Genomic DNA, 15,910 nt, shown 5'->3' with positions numbered 1-15,910 from the left:
GGTGTGCCAAATTTGAGTGCAATCGACCCGGCCGTTCTCGAGATCTGGAAGCGACACCCTGCACGTGCGCACGTGCAGCCTGGGCCCCAATTGACTTGTGCACGGCACTCTATTCGCCGGTTTCTAGCGATGTACCAAATTTAATCTGAATCGGCTCAGCCGTTTCCAAGATCGGGAAACGACCCCTATACCCAACCGCGGCACATGAAAATACATACTTACTGACTTGTGCACGGCACCCTACTAACCAGTCTCTAGTGGTATGCCAAATTTGAGCACAGTCGGTCCAGCCGTTCTTGAGATATGGAAGCGTCAGCCTGCACGTGCGCACGTGCAAACTGGGTCCCATCTGACTTGTGCACGGCACCCTACTCGCCGAGCCCTAACGGTGTGCCAACTTTGATCACAATCGGCCCAGCCGTTCTCGAGATCTGGAAGCGTCACCCTGCCCGTGCGCACGTGCAGCGGCACCCCACCCGTGACACATGGAAATGCATTGCAGGGCGGGTCCCTACATCCATGCCAAGGATCAGCGCAATCGGCAAAATAACTACAGAGTTATTACACTTGCTACCGAACTGACACCTCTTTGTTTTGCACGTGGCACGTGCATTAGGGGTCACCCATACGCATCGAGAGTAGCCCACTACGTGTAAGAAAGGAAGAAGCTATCCAACACAAAAGACCGCGAGTGAATCGGTCAAGCAGTTGTGGAGATAGAAGCTTTGCAAGGCGACCCCACGGCGGCCGACTGCTAATATTTAGCAATAATCAGTGTCGCGTCCGCACATGGGAGGTGTCCCCTTCACCTGTTCGTATATTTTAATGTGGTTGGGTTCAAGTCACAGTCGAGCCCTGCTTTTTTACAACTTTTCTTAAAAACGGCACACCGTGCAGTGACGTTCTATACATCAGTTGAAAGAGCATCAAAAGTTGTATATTATATTAACTTTTCACCTACATATCTTACTAAAGATAAAAGTTATAGAGGAATAAAGACGCTCCCATTGACTTTCCATGTTAAAAATTTTAAATTTCAAATTAACTTTATAAGAAAAAATGAGTTTTGCCAGCTTAACGAAGCATAACGGCCTATACTCTGCTAACCGGTCTCTAGCGGTGTGCCAAATTTGAGTGCAATCGACCCGGCCGTTTTCGAGATCTGGAAGCGACACCCTGCACGTGCGCACGTGCAATATGGTCCCATCTGACTTTTGCACGGCACCCTATTCGCCGGTCTCTAGCGGTGTACCAAATTTGAGCTCAATCGGCCCGGCCGTTCTCGAGATCTGAAAGTGTCACCCTGCACGTGCGCACGTGCAGCTGCATCCCAACCGTGACCCATGAAAATACATACTAACTGACTTGCGCACGGCACCCTACTGATCGGTCTCTAAAGGTGTGCCAAATTTGAATGCAATCGGCCCGGCCGTTCCTGAGATCTGGAAGCGTCACCCTGCACGTGCGCACGTGCAACCTGGGACCCAACTGATCTGTGCAAGGCACCCTACTACGCGGTCTCTGACGGTGTGCCAAATTTGAACTCAATCGGCCCGGCCGGTCACGAGATCTGGAAGCGTCACCCTGCACGTGCGCACGTGCAGCGGCACCCCTACCGTGGCACATGAAAATGGATCGCCTGGTAGGTGACTACCTGCATGCCAAGTTTCAGCGCAATTGGCCCAGTAATTACCGAGTTATTGCACTTATTACAAAACTGACACCTGTCCGTATTACACGTGTCACGTGCAGTAGGGGTCACTCGCATGCATCGTCCATAGTAAAATACTTCTAAGAAGGGTATACGCTACCCCACACAAAAAACCGCAAGTGTATTGGTCCAGTGGCTGCGGAGATATAAGTCGTACAAAAACGTCCCCACGGCGGCCGGCTGCTAATGTTTAGTATTAAATCGCATCCTTCAATGGGAGGTATCCCTGTCACCTGTTCGTATACTGTCTGAGCCAAGACCATATATAGGTCTGAGCTCAAATCTCGGTAAAGTCGTGCTTTTTTACCAAATTCCTCAAAAACGGCACAACGTGCAATAACTTTCTATATATCATTGGAAAGAGCATCAAAAGTTGTATAATCTATCAACTTTTCACTTAAATATATCTCAACTGTAAAAAGTTATTAAGCAACAAAGACGCTCCCATTGACTTTCAATGTTAAATTTTTTCATTTTTAAAGAAGGCTAAAGACAACAAACGAATTTGCACAGCTTAAAAAAGCATAACAACATGTTCTATGGTCTTTTCTCAACAAGTCCTGAAAGTTTAAACAAAATCGTATCATATAATTTTGTACAATGAGCGAATGAAAAAGTCTCTGCAAAAACGCCCATTGACTTAACATGGGGAGCGAAAAAAGTTCAACTTTGACCTCGTGCAAAGACACGTTACGAAGTTCTGAGGGGTATACGGCGCACACTAGCGTGTACCCAAACGTGTTTGCCATAAAATGCTGGGAAGAAAACCACCTCTTCCTTGGCTCGTTTTCCCGCCATTGGCGATCGCGCAAAAAGTGTCCAAAACCCCATTGACTTAACATGGGGAAAATGGAATCGCACGTGCCACGTGCCACGAGGTTTTAAGCGAGTAGCGACCGGTACCATAAGGTAGATCGCCTCCGGGAGCCCATACACTGAACTTTTTACGACGATTGTACATTTCGTCTAGGCCTGACCCAAGTTGCCCCAATTCGCGGCCAGACTTGCAAAACATAGCCCGGAGAACGACCGCTCCGGTTGTTTTTCAATAGAAAAACACAATTCTAACGAATAGTGTTTGTCTTTTCAAACAACCTGCGGTTATATATATTAGGGTGGCACTTAGCAATAGGGTGAATTTTATGTTATCCGTTTTTTAGGCGTGCGGGTAGTTTTCTGGTTCCATTCCCGTAAAAAATAATGTGTGCAAAATTATTTTGAAAAATATTGATATTTAGGGGTCGCGAATTGAGGTCAAAGTTGGCAGTTTTGGGGAAAAAATCAACTTTTTGGAAACTACTTTAAACCTATTTGGAATGACATATCTGGTCATTAAGCGTCATATCCGACGTATTTTGACCTTTATTTGCATAACAATTGCTTATCCCATCACTTCCGGTCGATCGTAGCCAGTCCAGGTCAGGCCAAGACAGGTCTGATCTGGGCTGTTTTACCCATGTCAGGCCTGTTTTTGGCCTACGACCGGTGCCTTCTCTCAGTGGAGGTCATATCCTCTTATTAGTGTGAGGAGTAACCGGTCTCTCCTGTTCCAAAGGGAGGACGAGCCCCACGGTTCTATCGGTTCTTGAATCTTGAGACATGCTCATTTTCTGTCAAAGAGAATGTGAAGAAGTTGGAGTCATCCTATCGCCGGCGGGGGAAAGCAGAGGCGAGAGTGGGCATTGAGCTGCACTGGTTTATTGTGCTTTCGGGATGTTCTTCCGTGGGCGCTTCTTCCGACTCTAGTGCCAGTGCCAGCAACAGACTTACCCGACCGTTGCGGCGCGCACACGGGGGGAACATCTTTGACGATGGCGACCATGAGAGAGAAACGTCGACTCAAGCGGACGTCCCCAACAGTGAACTGGCCTCGACCATGCCAAACTGCCCAACCGTAATGTGTGAAGAACACGTGAACCTAGGTTATCAACTGCGGCACGGAACTTCTGATACGACTCCGGCTGAACCGCGAATCCTGAACCGCGAGAGAATGAGCGTCGACCGATTCTAGGTCCTGGTGATGGGGAGGGGGGATTAGGGTGGCCAAGCTCCTCGCCGTTCCCAAACTCCCCTCCATCCAAGCACAGGAGGCCATGCTCACAGCGCTGGGGGACTAGGAACTGGAGAAGCGGAACTGCGGCCTTTTGCTTCGACGCCACGACGGCGAACAGCATGCTGGTGAACGGTACTTTAGCCCTTATCGAGCAGAAGCTGGATTGGCCCGTCCTCCAGCTGGCCTGCCGGCACCACGTGTAAGAGCTGGTCCTAGAGAAGGCCTTCTCCACCTGCCGGAGAATCTCGAGCGGCCTCTACATCCGGCTGTTTAAGAGGTCCAAAGGCGGGTGGGAGTTCATGCTTCATTGACAGGATCACACCGGTGGCGTTCGCCGTCGACGACGTTCCGGAGTGGGACAAGCTGCTGGTCAGCTTCCATCGCTTCCATCGCTGGACTTTGCCTAGCTCCGGGAAGACTACCAAAAACTTCTGGAGCTCTGCGTAACTGCTCTCGGTGGAGTTCCAAGCACGGCATCCGTTTCTCCGCCTCAGAGTACTCCACTGAGTTAGGTGGATGGCAAAGACCATCCGTACCGTGGATGCCTTCCTCTTCAGGGAGCGGCTCCGGCTGACGGCGGACGAGGCCCAGGTCATCAGACGCTGCGCGCTGTTCGTTGTCTGCAAGTTCGCCGCCGCCGCCGCCGCCGTCTGGTCTGGGACTCTACTGCCACTGCGCCGGCTCTGGACCTGACCTTCGTGAACTCGTTCTGCGCCTACCCCGACAAGGAGCTGTCGAAGGCGACAGTCCCGGTCTTCGGCCGTCACCTGTAGTAATTGAGTGATCGGCTGGTGACTGGAGCTTTTAGACCCCGACCCTCGGGCTCAATCAAGACATGGTGCGGGCAATAGACTTGTAGGAGAGGGGACCCGCCTCATAAGTCCTTAGTGGACACTATGAACGCCGCTCTCGCGACCAAGACGTTGGCGAGCTTCCTCACCCCATCGTTCAAAAAGCTCTCAAGGATACACGACCTGGACGCGGGGCTCATCATCAATGACCAAGGCCACTGGGAGGACAGCAGCTACCAAACCGCAGCTCGTGTAGTCCGGGAGCTGCGGGTGGTGAATGACTTCACCAGGCGCGGTATGGCGCTGATGTAGGACTGGCACTCATGGAAGACAAAGATTAGCGCCAGTTCTTCCTCCATGTCGTTGAAAAGATCACAGAAAACGCTAACCTGACACCCGAATATCGACTGCAATTGCTAACCAGGCTACACACAAAGTGATCTGGGTGCCCGTTGCCCATGATAACCCTCCCTCCAATGAGGCGCCAATAATCTACTAAAGAGGAGGAACTGGAGTAGTGGAGTACATAGACCAGCGTTCTGGCATGGCCGAAGCTGCATGGAATATCAATAAACAATATGAAAATGACAAAGAAATGCCTTATTATCATCCGATTACAGCGTAATAGGAAACTCAGAAGCGATTTAAATCATATTTAGATATGCTACCAAAATCTCAATTTTGACCTTGATTCGCGACCTCTAAACATCAATATTTTCCCATAGAAATTTGTCTCCCTTATTTTTTACGGGAATGGAACCGGAAAGCCACCCGCACGCATCAAAAATCAAAAATTGATTTTTAAGTGCCACCCTAATATATATATATATATATATATATATATATATATATATATATATATATATATATATATATATATATATATATATATATATATATATATATATATATATATATATATATATATATTACGGGTCATATGCTAACTTGGGCAGTATGCAAACTACCCGGGCAGTATGCATACTACCCAACAGCCCGGGCAGTATGCATACCGCCCGGGTAGTATGCATACTACCCGACCCCTTGGGCAGTATGCATACCGCCCAAAAGCTTGGGCAGTTTGCATACTGCCCGCTTTCCGACTTAAAGTTGTGTAATCCATGTCCACATTAAGAATATAAATGGCTCTCTAGATAACAATAGATCGACCGAGAAAAATTTTTGTCTTCAAACGTGATTGATGGATCGTTATAGGATGGAATGAGGATTGGAATAAAGTGTTGAAATTACTTTTTCCCAAATCCATTGTTGAATAACCAGTGGCCAACAAGTCATTGTCATTGTGAAGCGTGAACTGAGTAAAATGAAACGACGACAAAATTTGACGTCATCAATTTTGAACAGTTCTTTTTTCGCTATAACTTTGCCAAAAAAGAGGAATCAATCTCAAATTTGGTATCTGGATAGAAGGCGGTAGGGACTAGAGATGTCAATCGGATACCAACTTCTTGGTATACCGATACCAAACCGATACCAACTTGGTATTTGGTATTTCAATCGTAATTATGTGTTTGGTATTTTGTTGGTATCATGAACCCTCACTAATGTATAAGAGGCTAAGAAATCGGTAAAAAGTTGGTATTTCCCTCATTTTCCCAAGTTGGTTTGGTTTCGGTATTTTCCCGTGGTTTTGGTTGGTATTTGGTTTGGTATCGGTATTCCGATGTTCCGTAATTGACATCACTAGTAGGGACTATCACATATTTTCCGTTTTTTTCGAAATTCAAAAAAAACACTTTTTGGATTTTTTGCCTATTATATTCAAAAAATTATTTTTTTGATTTGGGGGGTCAAAATCTAAAAATTTAAAAAATCCGAAATAGCAGTTTTGTAGCCCAGGGCCTCCTCTAACATACCCACTGGGTGGGCAAATGCCCACCCAGTCACCACAATTGCCCACCCAGTGGCGTCAATTTGCCCACCCAGAAGCAAATGCAAAAATTCTGGTCCGGCCGGACGTCCGGTACTACCTTTCTGATCTTAAGCAAACTGGATGCTGTTTGAAGGTCAAAAAAAAGTTTTCTGGTTGCCCGATATTCAGGGGCGTAGTCAGAATTTCCTCAAGGAGAGGGCCAAACGCACAGGGGCCCAAAATAACCCCCTCAAAATCCAAAAAGCCATCTGGTTGGATCCAATATTTTTTGGAGGGGGCCCAAATAAATAGAAAAATATTTATTAACAAAAATATTAGAACTGAGGGGGTAAGCAGTCCATGGGCCCTGTTAGATAGGCCCACGAATAGCTTCATAGAGTCGCCAGTCGGTTTTGAGGGCGGTCTGAGGGCCCGTAGGTCGGATGAGGGTTCTTCAGACCGTCACAGGCCCCTACAGCGCATGAGAGCCTCGTAAGCCGTCTGAGGGTCATATAAGCCGCCTAAGGGCCACTAAGACCGACAAAAGCCCTCTTTGCACTTGCAGAGGCCCAGTCATGCCGACAGAGGGCTCTCTCAGACAAACTAAGGACCCGTTCAGGGCATTTGAGGGCTTCCTCAAACCGATAGGGGCCCCTCAGATCGACAGTGGATCCGATCCGAGCTCCCTCAAACCGATATAGGGTCAGACCAACAGTCGGAACGCATTGATTCTGTTTACACACCGTTGGACCCAATTTGGACCCATCTCATCCAACTGACCCCCTGGTTTCAATAGGGCCCCAAGGCTCTAAAATTGGGGCTCTCTTGGCCAAAGTATAACTACTCAGCTGTGTCAAAGGATCTGCCGCAGGGGCCTTTGCGTCGCCAAGGGCCCACTGTGTCAGCCAGGAGCCCCTATATAATAAGGACCCCTGGCTTCCAGGGGGGGGGGGCATGGTCCCTTTGGCCCCCTCCTTGGCTATGCCACTGCAGGTGACAAGCGTTCTTCCAGGCGACCAGGGGGCAGGGGCTAGGCGACCAGGCGACCAGGGGGCAGGGGCTAGGCGACCAGGCCCCCAGGCGACCAGGGGCCCCCATGCGACTAGCCCCCAAGCGACCGGGGCCCTCTAGGTGACCAGGGGCCCCAGGAAACCGGGGGTCATCGGGTGAGTGCAGGGGCCCATTGGGTCATCAAAGGGCCACAGAAATGAAACTTCGATATCAATTTTCTTCCGAGTAAAAGACGTTTTATCCAGTGTTTGGAAAAAAATATCCCAGGGCCTGAGGGGCTCCCCCATGGCGCGTTTTGCGCTCAAGGGAGGGGGCCATTGCCCCCGTGGCCCCTCCCCCTTGGCTACGCCCCTGCCGATATTGTTATTCATGGACAAAGCCAGCTAAATCTCTAAATACGGCTGAACTAAACAAATAAGCAAGAACCATTACCGGTTCTTTACTACCAGTAAAACGCCTTTTGGGCGAAGAACGAGCGAGCGAGATAGTGAGCCCTGCACGTGCAGAAGGGCGAGAGGGTACTTCCAACGGGCTTGTGCAAAGCACCCTTCTAACCGGTCGCTAGCGGTGTACCAAATTTGAACGCAATCGGCCCAGCCGCTCCTGAGATCTGGAAGCGGCATTCTGCACGTGCGCACGTGCAAACGGGGTCCAAAATGACTTTTGCACGGCACTCTACTAACCGGTCCCCAACCGTGTACCAAATTTGAGCGCAATCGGCCCAGCCGTTCTCGAGATCTGGAAACGCCCCCTGCACGTGCGCACGTGCAGTAGCACCCTAACCGCAACACATGGGAATGCATTGCCTGGTGGGTGCCTACCTGTATGCCAAGTTTCAGCGAAATCGCCCAAGTAATTAACGACAGGCGCGGATACAAGGGGGGGGCCATGGGGGCCATGGCCCCCCCCCCTTGGCCGATTTTTTTTCAAAAATAAAATAAAAAGTTAAAAAGCTGAAAAGGGGGCCTCCTGAAAATAAAGTGGCCGAAATCCGATGAGTTTTTTTTTAACCTACCCACTTAGTTATTTCTTAGAAGACTAGCTGAGAAGACTTCTTTGTTAGAAGATTGGTAAAGCTTTTCATAACTTGGAGGTCTCTTATACTCACAGAGATGACCACTTTTACAGGGCCTCCTAACCTGCATAGAGGGCCTCCAAGCCTGCACAGATGTCCTAACAAACACAAAATCTCTTAGCCTACACAGAGGCCTCCACTCGCATCCGAACAAAGGGCCTCCTAGCCAACACAGAGGGCCTCCTAACTCACACAGAAGGTCTCCTATCCTGCACAGAGGGACTCCAAGCCTGCACAGATATCCTCTTCGCCAACACAGGACCTCTTAATCTCCACAGAGGGCCTCCACTCGCATCCACACAAAGGGTCTCCAAGTCTGTACTGAGGGCCTGCGCTCGCATCTGCACAGAGGGCCTCCTAGCTATCACAGAGGGCTTCCTAGTTCACATACAAGGCCTCCTAGCAGGGGCGGATCCAGGGGGGCGATAGCATAGGCGGCGGAACGGGGGGGGGCACCGGGGCACCGTGCCCCCCCTTGAATTCTGCAATGGGGGCACCAATAGCAAGGTGCCCCCCCCTTAAATTTGATGTATTAGTACTAGGGGCAGATTCGGGGAAAACTCCAAGGGGAGGGCCATGAATCGAAGTGGTGCCCCTACCTATGCCCAAAATTAAAACCTCAACGGATTTCGGCCACTTAATTTTGGTGGTGCCCTATTTTCAGTTTTTTTATTTTCTTTATTTTTGGTTAGTCATGTGATGACTGGTGCCCCTGCACCTGCTAGGCCGCTGATGCCCCTGGAAAGACTGTGGTACCTACCTACCCTGCCCCCTGACAAGCCTACGGTGGGCCCTGACATGACTTAGGTGCCCATGGGCCCTGACAGGCCTGTGGTGTCCTTGCTAAGCCTGTGGTGTCCCTGGGCCTTGGCAGGTTTGTGGTGCCCCTGTTAGAACGCAGGTGCCCTTGACAGGTTTGTGGTGCCTCTGACAATCCTAAATTGCCAACGACAGGCTTGTGGTGCCCTTGACAGGCCCATGGTGTCCTTGCGAGGCCGGTGGTTCCCCTGCGAATCCGATAGTGCCCCTGGCAGGCCTCTGGTGCCCCTGGCAGGTCTGTGGTGCCCCTGGAAGACCTGTAGTGCTTTTGCTAGGCCGATGGTGCTCCTGACAGGCCTGTGGTGCCACTGACAGGCCCGTGGTGCCCCTGCTAGGCCTATGGTACCCCTGGCGGGCCTGCGGTGCCCCTGTCGGCTGTCAGGCCTGTGGTGCTCCTGGCAGGCATGTGGTGACCCCAGGCCCTAAGTCATGACCCATGTGACCTCCACCCTGGGATTCGCCACTGATTAGTACCATGCGATGGCTTCTTGGTAATTTGTTACATGTAGGATTAATGGAATTTATCAAACGAGAATAAGGAAGAGACAAACACATAGGTACTTGGGGATCAGCTTAAAGTTAACCACACATACGGGCAGGGGTGTAATTTTCCTAAAATGATTGTGGGTGCCCAGCTGTAGGGGCGCCCGGCGCCAGGCCGTTTTGGGGCGCGATAGATATTCTTTATGTGGGAGCCTAAATTAACACCGAATTTGATAACATTGCTAGCCGAATGGCGCTTCAAGTGACGTGTCTGACTAAGCAAATACACGCTTAAAAGTGGAAACTGACCGGAAGGACGTAAAAAGCTGTAGAGGGCGCCATCCAGTAGGAGGGGCACCAAATGTGGAGGCACCAGACGGTTACGACTTACGAGGGCGCCGTGAGACGATGAAAAGGGCGCCATTCTCTTGGGAGGGCGCCGAGTGATTGAAAACGCTATGTGGTCCAGGGGCGCTAAGAGGCCAGAAGGGCGCCGCACAGTCAGTAGTGCTACGTTGGTGGGGACGTGGGGACGCCAGATGGTTACGAGGGCGCATTGAGATCATGAAAAGGGCGCCATTCTCGTAAAAGGGTGCCGAGTGATTGAAAACGCTATATGTGGTTCAGGGGCGCTGAGAGGCCAGAAGGGCGCCGAACAGTCGAGGGATGCACGGTGAACAGAGACCTAATGACGAGAGACGGTCAGGAGGGCGCCGTTAGACCATGAGAATGGCGCGGTGCTGTCAAAAGTGCGCCATTCTCCCAGAAGGGCGCCGAGTGATTAAAAACGCTATATTATCCATGAACGCGAGACGGTCAGGAGGACGCCGTTAGAGCATGCGAAGGGCACCGTACTCTCGAAAGGACGCTTGCAGCCTTGTAAAAGACTTGTGGGTGCATTTTCATCATTGTGTGGGCATACATAATTCAGGATTGTGGGTGCATATGCCCCCACAAAGAGATATAAAATTACACCCCTGCATACGGGGGTGAACTGCCATTTTCGTTTAGTAAAAAATAAAATTAAAAAAAAAATCATCGTGTCAGGGCTGTGACGAAAAATAAGTGGCCTAAATCCGATGAGAAAACAGGATTTGGGGGTACCCTAGGTTTGGCTCCTTGAGCCATGGTGCCCCCCCCTTGTCTCAAATCGTTCCGCCGCCTATGGGCGATAGGGACTATAGCGCCCCCCCGGGCGACTTTCTCATTTTCTTTTTCTTTTTTGCAAAAAAAGCATGATAGGGGGCCCCCAAAAATAAAGTGGACGAAATCCAGGCTTAAACTTTTGGGGGTAGGTAGGGCCCCCATCGATGGGGGGCCCCCGATTCGGAATAGCCCCTCCCTTGGCAAAATGCTGGATCCGCCCCTGATTAACGAGGTACTGAAATGGGAACAAATTTGGCACCTCTTATTGTTGTATTTTGCACGTGCAGTGGGGGTCACCCACATAGATGAAGAGTATCCGACCTTTGGTAGAAGGGATGCAGCTACCCTATTAAAATGACCGCAAGACAATCGCTCAAGCCGCTGCTGAGATATGGGCCTCTCAAAATCATTACTTTTGTAAAACTGCTTGAACACCCTTGACTTTTCACGTGGCACGTGCCACGGCGGTCACTGAGATGTATCAAAAGTAGTCAATTACGGGGTAGAAGGGATGGGGCTACCAAGCAAAAAAGACCGCAGGCCATTCGGTCCAGCTGTTGCTGAGATATAAGCCTCTCAAAAGCGTTACAGGCCGGGCCGGGCCGGGCCGCTCATACTGAGATTTTTCCGTTATATTGAAAAGACTTCGCTTCGCTCGCTGCGCTCGCTCGCTCGTAACAATGTATTATGTTAGTTAGCCCTCGCCCGGTGAGGGGGGTTGATGCACCCCCCTAAGGTTTTTCACAAATAACGTAAAAACGGCGGCGCTCAAATTTGGCATACCATCTGGGGCAACCTTTTGGCACTTGTCCTGAAAATTTCAGATCTCTAGTCTTTTCAGGTCAGGTCACCAGGTCACAAACCCCGTACAAGTTCAGGGGAAAATTGGACTAGTTTAGCGGCAACTGAATGGCAGAGTTTTTCGTTGATAACGTGAGTTCTATAGCACTGGTACATTGTCAAAATAGCAAGAATACCGAATAAGAATACCTACCACGCAGTTTGCGGAGGGCTGTACCTACATGTAACTCTGGAACGAATCGCTCGAGCATCGATAACCATAAAACATACGACAAACGTCAACTTTGCAAACTATCATCGTATTTCCAATAACGGCACTGCTTATTTCGCCTTACCCCCGCCCCCCCCCCCCCCCGGTAACAGGTTTTGAAATTGGTTGAACCCCAAAACAGTGGCTGGATTCGCCCTTGGGCAGGGAAGTAGCGAAAATTCTGCCCACCCAGTGAAAAATCCTTAGAGGAGGCCCTGTTGTAGCCCTCTAACTCGACACCTTTTATATCTATTCTTAAACATTTTCTGTATCTATAAAGCTGTAGGCCTGACAGCTCTTCCCACGAAACCTTTTTTGGGTCGAAAATGGCAGAAATTACGTCACTCCGACGTCATTAGCGGCCAACCTGTCATAGCCTTTGGAAATTGTTTGGTCACAGTGTGTAATAGCTAGGATCCCGGGAGGGTACTGAAAGTTTGGTGGCAATCGGCGCAGCGGAATTCTGGAGATATATCGAAAAAAAACTAAGGGGGACAAAAAATGCCCCCCCCCCACCACCACCACCACCCGGAAGGTTAAAATGTTTGTCATTCACATATATACGCGAGTTATTGCATTAACAAGCCTCACGAAGTATAGTCAACATACTGCCCGAGTAAACATCTAGCCCGTGAGAAGAAAGGTGGGTGGTATGCATACTACCCGGGAGGTATACATACCTACTGCCCGGGCGGTATGCATACTGCCCAAGGGGTCGGGTAGTATGCATACTACCCGGGCGGTATGCATACTGCCCGGGCTGTTGGGAAGTATGCATACTGCCCGGGCAGTTTGCATACTGCCCAAGCTAGCATATGACCCGTAACATATATATATATATATATATATATATATATATATATATATATATATATATATATATATATATATATATATATATATATATATATATATATATATATATATATATATATATATATATATATATATATATATATATATATATATATATATATATATATATATATATATATATATATATATATATATTTGTCAGTTGTTCAAATGAAAACAGATTTACCGATAGGTGCACTGCCATGACGAAAATTGGTGTAATTTTTTAGGTTTACCTGCAAGAAAAAGAAAAGTTTGTTGATATGGGAACATACGCCATTTTAGTTATAGTGGCCCTGACCACAACTGAAAAAATGAAAACAGATGGTCAACTGTTACTACGTACCATGGAAAAATCGGAAAATTGATCGTGAAAATCAGGCTTCGTAGTTCGTACTCATGTTAGCTCTGGCGGATCCAGAAAGGCGGTCTCGGATGTGGCGTGGGGCATACCCCAAACGTTTCTGCGAATTCCAAAACTCCTCAGATTTTGATTCCTTACGACCTGCTATGCTGTTTAGCTTTAAAACAAATGTTTCCTGATAAAGATGTTCAGGTTTCATTTTCTCCTCGAAAAACTGTACAATGTACCTACATTTTAGTTCATTTCGGGCGCCGCAAGGAGACGGGGGGCATTGGCCCCAAATTCCCACCCTGGAACCGCCAGTCAACAATCTTTATCAATATTACATATTTACGCGTTTTAGAAACTTTAAAGGTTTAGGCTGAGGGCATAACATTTCTTAAATGCACGAATATTGATTAATGATTGCGTAATTTAAATTATAGTTATTTGCATAACTGCAGAGCTACACGATGGATTTGTGATTTTCATCGAATGAAATATTCCCTTACCATTCTATCACCTTATTACCCTGCCCCTAGCAAGCCTTAGGTTATCGACACTTTGAAAACTAGAATCATAAACCTCTGTGTCAACCTCCATATTATATATTGGTGCGTAAAGGTCTAGGCCAGAATAAACAGCAAATAACTTCATATGAAGCAATAATTACGGAGCGAGCGAAGCGAGCGGAGTCTCATACTGAACCAGTATAACGCCTTTTGGGGCGACTAACGGAGCGAGCGAGAGGGTGGGCCTTGCGAGGTGCACGTGCGAAATTTCGAGGGGGTACCTCCAGCTGACTTGTGCACGGCACCCTACTAACCGGTCTCTAGCGATGTGCCAAATTTGAGCACAATCGGCCCAGCCGTTCTCCAGATCTGGAAGCGGCACCCTGCACGTGCGCACGTGCAAAATGGGTCCCAACTGACTTGTGCACGGCACCCTACTAACTGGTCCCTAATCGTGTACCAAATTTGAGCGCCATCGGTCCAGCCGTTCTCGAGATCTGGAAACGACCCCCGCACGTGCGCACGTGCAGCAGCACCCCAACTCTGGCACATGGATATGCAGTGCCTAGTGGGTGCCTACCTACATGCCAACTTTCAGCGCAATCGGCCAAGTAGTTACCGAGATATTGCAACAATTACAAAACTGACACCTCTTCGTTTTGCACGTGGCACGTGCATAAGGGGTCACCCACATGCATCGGGAATAGTCCAATACTTGGTAGAAGGAATGAAGCTACCCTACAAAAATTACCGCGTGTAAATCGGTCAAGTGGTTGCTGAGATATAAGCCTCGCAAAAGCGTCCGCACGGCCGGCCGGCCGGCCGCTCATACTCAGAAATTTCCGTTAATCTAAGGAAAGACTACGCTCGCTTCGCTCGCTCCGTAATTAACCCGCGCCCTGATGGGGGGGGCCATTTAGGCCCCCCCCCCCTGTGGGTTTTCTTAAATAGCGAGAAAACGGCGGCGCGCAGCGCCGCCAAATTTTGGGTACCTTACCGGACATCAATTTGACACCTTCACACAAAATTTCAAGTCACAGGTCACCTCAGGTCAGGAGTTATTGAGGTCAAACTGAGGTCATGTTCGAGTAAAAATGAGCAAAAAACATGACATCTTGAAACGCTCAACAATTCTACAGTTCACAAGCAATTTTAAAGTTCTTTATGTGGTTGTGTAGAGAAAAAACGGCGCTAAAAAACTGCTATCTCGGATTTTTGAAATTTTTGGATTTTGACCCCAAAAAATCAAAAAAATTGATTTTTTTAGAAAAACTCAAAAAATTTCCAAAATTTTTTCGAATTTCGAAAAAACCGGAATATATGTGATAGTCCCTGCGCTCTTCGATATACATACCCAATTTTAGATCGATACCTCTTTTTTTTGGCCAAGTTATAGCGAAAAAACTGTTAAAAATTGATGACGTCAAATTTTTGAACTCAATTTTTAGCAATTCTAGACCTCGTAGCGCAAAACGGAGACCACCATTGAACTCCCCGTGACGAGCTGCATCGAATCGATACCCATTTTATGCAAAAATACCAACTTTGAAATTTGACCTAATTTGACCTGACCTTGACCTGACCTTGACCTGACCTTGACCAAAACGTGACCTAAGCTGGCCCTAAAGTCTGTCTGACCCACATAATCGCATTTGTCATGTAAAATGGACCATAAAACATGTATCACACGACACTTTCATATTGTGACCCCCCAGTGACCTGACCTCTGTGACCTGACCTGGTATCAGTGACCTCAAATAGCAAAATATGTGTTTGAAGAACATTTCCCCATCGATGATTTTCAATGAAATGCATTTTACACGATTTTACAACGCATTTCTTGAAATGCCTGTAAACGGTGAAAATTCGACCTTTGACCTGACCTGTGACGTCATCGGTTTGACCGAGATCAATGAAATTGGGTCACAAGGTAGTTCCCTGTTGGGGCTATCCAACACCGTTTACCGCTTGTCGCTATGTTGCGTGGTTCTCGAGATCTGAGGGGGGGCCAAAATGGCCCCCCCCCCATCAGACCGCGTTGCTCGGCAGACCCCATCTGGGCGCGGGTTAAGGGAAAATCCTGAGTATGAGCGGCCGGCCGGCCGGCCGGCCGTGGGGACGCTCTTCAAAAGCTAATATCTTAGGAACGGGACATCCGATTGACAAGCGGTCTTCTTTACTGAATGT

The 15,910-nt window shown here is 48.5% G+C and overlaps 1 protein-coding gene across 1 annotated transcript in view; it reads left to right on the top strand.

Annotated features, from left to right (window-relative positions):
• Positions 1–15,910, top strand: part of LOC122369000 — a 109,488-nt gene that overhangs the window by 43,717 nt on the left and 49,861 nt on the right. The window lies entirely within an intron of this gene.

The sequence above is a fragment of the Amphibalanus amphitrite genome, unplaced genomic scaffold (genome assembly GCF_019059575.1).
Source record: "Amphibalanus amphitrite isolate SeventyFive unplaced genomic scaffold, NRLGWU_Aamphi_draft 000997F_arrow, whole genome shotgun sequence".
Lineage (NCBI taxonomy): Eukaryota > Metazoa > Arthropoda > Thecostraca > Balanomorpha > Balanidae > Amphibalanus > Amphibalanus amphitrite.
Note: the sequence above shows the minus strand (reverse complement) of the source record. Positions and strands in the feature narration are given on the sequence as shown.